We start from the raw sequence: 9,331 nt of genomic DNA, 5'->3' as shown, positions 1-9,331 counted from the left end.
AGCCGCTTCAATATAGAGGCCACCCCATGTGGGATTTCAACGGGGAGGACGACGCCACCCGCTACGGCCGTAAGGGGCCGGATTCGGCTGCCGCTCTACTAAAGATCTTGTCCACTTTGTATAAGGGAGAAGAGGAGGAATTCCTCCACGTCAACCCGCGGGCCGGATTCAGTATGTACGATCCTCCAAGTTGGGTAAGTGAACAATTGCGCTTGCCCGTTTGTTTTATACTCCCATGGTTAGATAGGTAGTCTAACGACTTCAATGTAGGAACTGCGACAGGAGGTAAAGGATATAAACAGCCGCCTTCCACAGCCCGAGGACCCAGAACGGTCCCTCAATCCGGACTCCGAAGAAGATCCAGACATATCGGTGGATTTTATCGACGGGGTGTTCTATCAGCTAAGCAAGGACAATACCTTGGTAGCCATCACGGCTGATTACCCAGGGTTAATCCCGGCCTCCCAGGTGACAGAAACCGGAGTCTCATTCCCTTGAGAGAGATTCCACTCTCACGTATTTCGGTGTTTCTGACGATAACCGTGTTTTGCAGGGGAGATTTCCGAGGCAGGAGGCCGAACCTGCGGCGGCTAGCCAATGAGGGGCCGCAGGGCCCCGTGGGACAAAAAGGAATGCAGTCCGGACTGAGATGCCGGCGCAAAGGTATAGCGCACCCTCTGTTTCCCTGGTGTTTATTCTGTCAGGGCATATTAACGTTCGTGACATCTTCAAAATGAAGAGACCTCGCCGGACTACATCCGGAGAGGTTGCCAATTGCGCCTCCACCAGCCAGGCTCCAACGCCTGGCCAGGAAGCGGAGGCGAGCACAAGGCGCGCACCGGACGCTCCTCCGACAGAGGATGCGGACAGGCTGTCTGCCACAAATTCTGAAGTGGAGAGTGCCATGAACCACAGGCATCGCCGGACAGTTCTACGCGACGCTTGTTTCTCCCAAGAGGCTTTAGATGCCTTTAATTCGGGAGATGCGTACCTCCGTGCCGCTCAAAATGGTTTAGCCAGAGCCACGGAGCAGTATGTAAAAGACATACGGGTAAGAAAATTTTGGTTAAACATATATATGCCAGTAGCCCCCGAGACTTGAAGCAGTTAGAGCAACTGATTTAAGGATCATTTAATATGCAGGTTCTTACAGAGAAGAATACCGTACTGTCCCAGGAGCTGGAAAAGTGCAAGGCCCAACTAGAGGCCGCACTAGCCGCAGCAGGGGAGCCCAAAAAGACCCCCTCAGGTAAGATACACTTTGAAAGATTAGTATTGTGCGGTGTGGGTGCACATCTGACAAATCATATTGCAGATGGCGCCGGACTCGATCCGGACAAGCAACAACTCTTACGCTGGCTAAAGGCCGGTGAGAGTATGTTGACAAAGGTGAGGCGAGAGAAGAATGATCTTTAGGATGCCAACACCAAGCTGGACGTCGAACTTAAAGATGTTCGCGGCCAGCTGTCGGACTCCATGAAGGAGAATCAGCGGCTTCGACGCGGCATTTTTAGTAAGTGCTTGAACGAACTTCGAAAAAAAAAGTTCGGCGAGGAAGTCGACTAACAAAGTAATGTCTGTAGGTATGCTCACAGGTCGTCCTGCAGAGGAGATGCCCGGTTCTACGGGTGACCTTCTTCCCGAGCTCTTGCAACTGCACGAGCAAATTCGACAGGCTATGCGGGGTATTGCCCAAGCCTTATGGCCTGCCCACTCCGTGCCCGAGGGCCTTGGAGAGCTTGCGGAGAAGCTGAAGGGAGCTCGGTGGCGCTTCCGGTTGTGAAAGATATCGGCCTGCCGACAAGGCGCTAGGGAGGCCTGGGCCATGGTGAAGACCCGTTTTACGAAGTCTGACCCAAACCACATGGCCGAGGTCGGACCAGTGGGGCCTGACGGGAAGGAGATCCCTGTGAGCTTAGTATACGGCCAAGTAGAGTTGTCCGCGAAGTATTCCCAACAGGACTGTAAATTAGACAGCCTGTTAGATGGTATAGAAGAGGAATACAATCAGTCAGAATGACTGTGTAATTTTGAATTGACATGTATAATGCCTTCTAGCCGGATTGTAGATCGTTTGTCGTTGCCGACCTTTTCGCTTCAACCTCGGGACCTGACGGTCCGGAGTGTGTCTAAATACCCTAGTGGTTATATAAGAACCGGGGTATGCATGGAGACCAGGCGTAGGGGTCATCAGTGCTTTATCAGACAAGTGCCCAACTAGTTATGTTATATTACATGGTTAGTAAGAAACATCTTCCAGAGAGAATAGTTCCGTTAAGGGTTCCTTTCGCTGGGAGGCATGCCCTAAGGTGCATGTCCGGACTGCGTGAAGAGACACAGAAAAAAGCATCTGGGGGCGCATAAAATGAGTAAAAAGATCATCTTTTATTTCACCGACCGAATATTCCCTTAAGAACGCTCGCTTTCGGCTTCACCCAGTCTGAGGTACACATTCGGCTGACCCGACAGTAACAATCGTAGAGGTGCTCGCTTTACCGCCTAGCCGAACAATCGGGAACGTAGGGGTAAGCACAGGAGCCAGGCAACCCAGCTTGGCCAAAACTTAAGTCATATCGATGCATATAATGGCGAAGAAAAAGGTACATGCGGAAGTTTAACGCATGTGTTGGGCATGAAGCCCGTATGAATAAGCTTCTGTTAAAGAAGCCCCCAGGTTTAATGAGCGCGAGTGGCGCGTCACTAGATGAGCCTTTAAGGGCTATAAAAGAAAAGAGGGGAAGGAGAGAAATGTAAGACGGAAAAAATGCAAAAAATGGACAGAGGAAGGAGACGAACACAGATTCCAGCGCTAGGCATAGAATCTTCGGAGGCGGGTGGCGTTCCACGGTTCGGCTCGAGTCGGTTATCCGACGCATCTCACAGGCGGTACGCCCCACCTGTCAGGACTTGGTCGATTATGAATGGACCTTCCCACTTGGGCTTGAGTTTGCCCTTTTTCTTATCCGGTATGCGTAGAACTAGTTCGCCAACATTGTAATTTTTGGCCCGTACTTCTCTGCTTTGATATCTTCGGGCCTGCTGTTGATAAAACGCGGAACGGGCTTTTGCCACGTCACGCTCCTCCTCCAAGGCGTCCAAGTTGTCTTGCCAATCGAGCTCGGCTTCTCTTTCTTCGTACATGCGCACTCTAGGTGAGTCATGAATTATGTCGCAGGGCAGAACTGCCTCTGCGCCGTACACCATAAAAAATGGTGTGTATCCGGTGGTGCGATTTGGCGTGGTCCGCAGCCCCCATAGCACGGAGTCGAGCTCCTCTACCCAGTGCGTGTTAGATTCCTTGAGGGACCTCACCGGTCTGGGTTTAATGCCGCTCATGATAAGTGAAGGAATATGCCCTAGAGGCAATAATAAAGTTATTATTTATTTCCTTATATCATGATAAATGTTTATTATTCATGCTAAAATTGTATTAACCGGAAACATAATACATGTGTGAATACATAGACAAACAAAGTGTCACTAGTATGCCTCTACTTGACTAGCTCATTAATCAAAGATGGTTGTGTTTCCTAACCATAGACAAAGAGTTGTTATTTGATTAACGGGATCACATCATTAGTTGAATGATCTGATTGACATGACCCATTCCATTAGCTTAGCACCCGATCGTTTAGTATGTTGCTATTGCTTTCTTCATGACTTATACATGTTCCTATGACTATGAGATTATGCAACTCCTGTTTACCGGAGGAACACTTTGTGTGCTACCAAACGTCACAACGTAACTGGGTGATTATAAAGGAGCTCTACAGGTGTCTCCAAAGGTACATGTTGGGTTGGCGTATTTCGAGATTAGGATTTGTCACTCCGTTTGACGGAGAGGTATCTCTGGGCCCTCTCGGTAATACACATCACATAAGCCTTGCAAGCATTACAACTAATGTGTTAGTTGTGAGATGATGTATTACGGAATGAGTAAAGAGACTTGCCGGTAACAAGATTGAACTAGGTATTGGATACCGACGATCGAATCTCGGGCAAGTAACATACCGATGACAAAGGGAACAACGTATGTAGTTATGCGGTCTGACCGATAAAGATCTTCGTAGAATATGTAGGAGCCAACATGGGCATCCAGGTCCCGCTATTGGTTATTGACCGGAGACGTGTCTCGGTCATGTCTACATTGTTCTCGAACCATAGGGTCCGCACGCTTAAAGTTACGATGACAGTTTCATTATGAGTTTATGTATTTTGATGTACCGAAGGTTGTTCGGAGTCCCGGATGTGATCACGGACATGACGAGGAGTCTCGAAATGGTCGAGACATAAAGATCGATATATTGGACGACTATATTCGGACACCGGAATTGTTCCGGGTGATTTCGGATAAAACCGGAGTGCCGGAGGGGTTACCGGAACCCCCCGGGGAAGTCATGGGCCTTATTGGGCCTGAGGGGAGAGAGAGGGCAGCAGCCCAGGAGGTGGCACGCCCCCCCCCCCTCATGGGGAGTCCGAATAGGACTAGGAGGGGGGCGGCCCCCCCTTTCCCTCTCCCTCTCCCTCTCTTTCCTTCCCCCTCCCTATTCCTAGTTGGACTAGGAAAGGGGAGTCCTACTCCCACTAGGAGAAGGACTCCCCCCTCTCCTTGGTGCACCCAAGGGCCGGCCGGCCTCCCCCTTGCTCCTTTATATACGGGGGCAGGGGGGCACCCTAGAACACAGAAGTTGATCTTCGTGATCGTTCCTTAGCCGTGTGCGGTGCCCCCCTCCACGATATTACACCTCGATCATATTGTAGCAGTACTTAGGCGAAGCCCTGCGACGGTTAAACATCAAGATCGTCACCACGCCGTTGTGCTGACGAAACTCCTCCCCGAAGCTTTGCTGGATTGGAGCCCGGGGTGCATCATCGAGCTGTATGTGTGTCAAGAACTCGGAGGTGCCGGAGTAACGGTGCTTGGATTGGTTGGACCGGGAAGACGTACGACTACTTCCTCTATGTTGCATCAACGCTTCCGCTTCGGTCTACGAGGGTACGCAGACAACACTCTCCTCTCTCGTTGCTATGCATCACCATGATCTTGCGTGTGCGTAGGAATTTTTTTGAAATTACTACGTTCCCCAACAGTGGCATCCGAGCCTAGGTTTTATGTGTTGATGTTATATGCACGAGTAGAACACAAGTGAGTTGTGGGCGATATAAGTCATACTGCTTACCAGCATGTCATACTTTGGTTCGGCGGTATTTTTGGACGAAGCGGCCCGGACCAACATTACGCGTACGCTTACGCGAGACCGGTTCTCCCGACGTGCTTTGCACATAGGTGGCTTGTGGGTAACAGTTTCTCCAACTTTAGTTGAACTGAGTGTGGCTACGCCCGGTCCTTGCGAAGGTTAAAACAGCACCAACTTGACAAACTATCGTTGTGGTTTTGATGCGTAGGTAAGATTGGTTCTTGCTTAAGCCCGTAGCAGCCACGTAAAACTTGCAACAACAAAGTAGAGGACGTCTAACTTGTTTTTGCAGGGCATGTTGTGATGTGATATGGTCAAGACATGATGCTGAATTTTATTGTATGAGATGATCATGTTTTGTAACCAAGTTATCGGCAACTGGTAGGAGCCGTATGGTTGTCGCTTTATTGTATGCAATGCAATCGCGCTGTAATGCTTTACTTTATCACTAAGCGGTAGCGATAGTCGTGGAAGCATAAGATTGGCGAGACGACAACGATGCTACGATGGAGATCAAGGTGTCGCGCCGGTGACGATGGTGATCATGACGGTGCTTCGGAGATGGAGATCACAGGCACAAGATGATGATGGCCATATCATATCACTTATATTGATTGCATGTGATGTTTATCTTTTATGCATCTTATCTTGCTTTGATTGACGGTAGCATTATAAGATGATCTCTCACTAAAATTATCAAGAAGTGTTCTCCCTGAGTATGCACCATTGCGAAAGTTCTTCGTGCTGAGACACCACATGATGATCGGGTGTGATAGGCTCTACGTTCAAATACAATGGGTGAAAAGCAGTTGCACACACGGAATACTCAGGTTATACTTGACGAGCCAAGCATATGAAGATATGGCCTCGGAACACGGAGACCGAAAGGTCGAGCGTGAATCATATAGTAGATATGATCAACATAGCGATGTTCACCAATGAAACTACTCCATCTCACGTGATGATCAGACATGGTTTAGTTGATTTGGATCACGTGATCACTTAGAGGATTAGAGGGATGTCTATCTAAGTGGGAGTTCTTTAAGTAATTTGATTAATTGAACTTAAATTTATCATGAACTTAGTACCTGATAGTATCTTGCTTATGTATGTTTGATTGTAGATAGATGGCCCGTGTTGTTGTTCCGTTGAATTTTAATGCGTTCCTTGAGAAAGCAAAGTTGAAAGATGATGGTAGCAATTACACGGACTGGGTCCGTAACTTGAGGATTATCCTCATTGCTGCACAGAAGAATTACGTCCTGGAAGCACCGCTGGGTGCCAGGCCTGCTGCTGGAGCAACACTAGATGTTATGAACGTCTGGCAGAGCAAAGCTGATGACTACTCGATAGTTCAGTGTGCCATGCTTTACGGCTTAGAATCGGGACTTCAACGATGTTTTGAACGTTATGGAGCATATGAGATGTTCCAGGAGTTGAAGTTAATATTTCAAGCAAATGCCCGGATTGAGAGATATGAAGTCTCCAATAAGTTCCATAGCTGCAAGATGGAGGAGAACGGTTCTGTTAGTGAGCATATACTCAAAATGTCTGGGTATAATAATCACTTGATTCAGATGGGAGTTAATCTTCCAGATGATTGCGTCATTGACATAATTCTCCAATCACTGCCACCAAGCTACAAGAGCTTCGTGATGAACTATAATATGCAAGGGATGAATAAGACTATTCCCGAGCTCTTCGCAATGCTGAAAGCTGTGGAGGTAGAAATCAAAAAGGAGCATCAAGTGTTGATGGTCAACAAGACCACTAGTTTCAAGAAAAAGGGCAAAGGGAAGAAGAAGGGGAACTTCAAGAAGAACGGCAAGCAAGTTGCTTCTCAAGAGAAGAAACCCAAGTCTGGACCCAAGCCTGAAACTGAGTGCTTCTACTGCAAGCAGACTGGTCACTGGAAGCGGAACTGCCCCAAGTATTTGGCGGATAAGAAGGATGGCAAGGTGAACAAAGGTATATGTGATATACATGTTATTGATGTGTACCTTACTAATGCTCGCAGTAGCACCTGGGTATTTGATACCGGTTCTATTGCTAATATTTGCAACTCGAAACAGGGACTACAGATTAGGCGAAGATTGGCTAAGGACGAGGTGACGATGCGCGTGGGAAACGGTTCCAAAGTCGATGTGATCGCGGTCGGCACGCTACCTCTACATATACCTTCGGGATTAGTATTAGACCTAAATAATTGTTATTTGGTGCCAGCGTTGAGCATGAACATTATATCTGGATCTTGTTTAATGCAAGACGGTTATTCATTTAAATCAAAGAATAATGGTTGTTCTATTTATATGAGTAATATCTTTTATGGTCATGCACCCTTGAAGAGTGGTCTATTCTTGTTAAATCTTGATAGTAGTGATACACATATTCATAATGTTGAAGCCAAAAGATGCAGAGTTGATAATGATGGTGCAACTTATTTGTGGCACTGCCGTTTAGGTCATATCGGTGTAAAGTGCATGAAGAAACTCCATACTGATGGACTTTTGGAACCACTTGATTATGAATCACTTGGTACTTGCGAACCGTGCCTCATGGGCAAGATGACTAAAACACCGTTCTCCGGTACTATGGAGAGAGCAACAGATTTGTTGGAAATCATACATACAGATGTATGTGGTCCGATGAATATTGAGGCTCGTGGCGGATATCGTTATTTTCTCACCTTCACAGATGACTTAAGCAGATATGGGTATATCTACTTAATGAAACATAAGTCTGAAACATTTGAAAAATTCAAAGAATTTCAGAGTGAAGTTGAAAATCATCGTAACAAGAAAATAAAGTTTCTACGATCTGATCGTGGAGGAGAATATTTGAGTTACGAGTTTGGTGTACATTTGAAGCAATGCGCAACTCACGCCACCTGGAACACCACAGCGTAATGGTGTGTCCGAACGTCGTAATCGGACTTTACTAGATATGGTGCGATCTATGATGTCTCTTACTGATTTACCGCTATCGTTTTGGGGTTATGCTTTAGAGACGGCGGCATTCACGTTGAATAGGGCACCATCGAAATCCGTTGAGACGACGCCTTATGAACTATGGTTTGGCAAGAAACCAAAGTTGTCGTTTCTGAAAGTTTGGGGCTGCGATGCTTATGTGAAAAAACTTCAACCTGATAAGCTCGAACCCAAATCGGAGAAATGTGTCTTCATAGGATATCCAAAGGAAACTATTGGATACACCTTCTATCACAGATCTGAAGGCAAGACTTTTGTTGCTAAATTCGGAAACTTTCTAGAGAAGGAGTTTCTCTTGAAAGATGTGAGTGGGAGGAAAGTAGAACTTGATGAGGTAACTGTACCTGCCCCCTTATTGGAAAGTAGTACATCACAGAAAACTGGTTCTGCAACACCTACACCAATTAGTGAGGAAGCTAATGATAATGATCATGAAACTTCAGGACAAGATACTACTGAACCTCGTAGATCAACCAGAGTAAGAACCGCACCAGAGTGGTACGGTAATCCTGTTCTGGAAATCATGCTGCTAGATCATGATGAACCTACGAACTATGAAGAAGCGATGGTGAGCCCAGATTCCGCAAAATGGCTTGAAGCCATGAAATCTGAGATGGGATCCATGTATGAGAACAAAGTATGGACTTTGGTTGACTTGCCCGATGATCGGCAAGCAATTGAGAATAAATGGATCTTCAAGAAGAAGACTGACGCTGACGGTAATATTACTGTCTACAAAGCTCGGCTTGTCGCAAAAGGTTTTCGACAAGTTCAAGGGGTTGACTACGATGAGACCTTCTCGCCCGTAGCGATGCTTAAGTCTGTCCGAATCATGTTAGCAATTGCCGCATTTTATGATTATGAGATTTGGCAGATGGATGTCAAAACTGCATTCCTGAATGGATTTCTGGAAGAAGAGTTGTATATGATGCAACCGGAAGGTTTTGTCGATCCAAAGGGAGCTAACAAAGTGTGCAAGCTCCAGCGATCCATTTATGGACTGGTGCAAGCATCTCGGAGTTGGAATAAACGCTTTGATAGTGTGATCAAAGCATTTGGGTTTATACATACTTTTGGAGAAGCCTGTATTTACAAGAAAGTGAGTGGGAGCTCTATAGCATTTCTGATATTATATGTGGATGACAT

The sequence above is a fragment of the Triticum dicoccoides genome, chromosome 1A (genome assembly GCF_002162155.2).
Source record: "Triticum dicoccoides isolate Atlit2015 ecotype Zavitan chromosome 1A, WEW_v2.0, whole genome shotgun sequence".
Lineage (NCBI taxonomy): Eukaryota > Viridiplantae > Streptophyta > Magnoliopsida > Poales > Poaceae > Triticum > Triticum dicoccoides.
The sequence above is the reverse complement of the archived record's forward strand: the minus strand, read 5'-3'. Positions refer to the sequence as shown.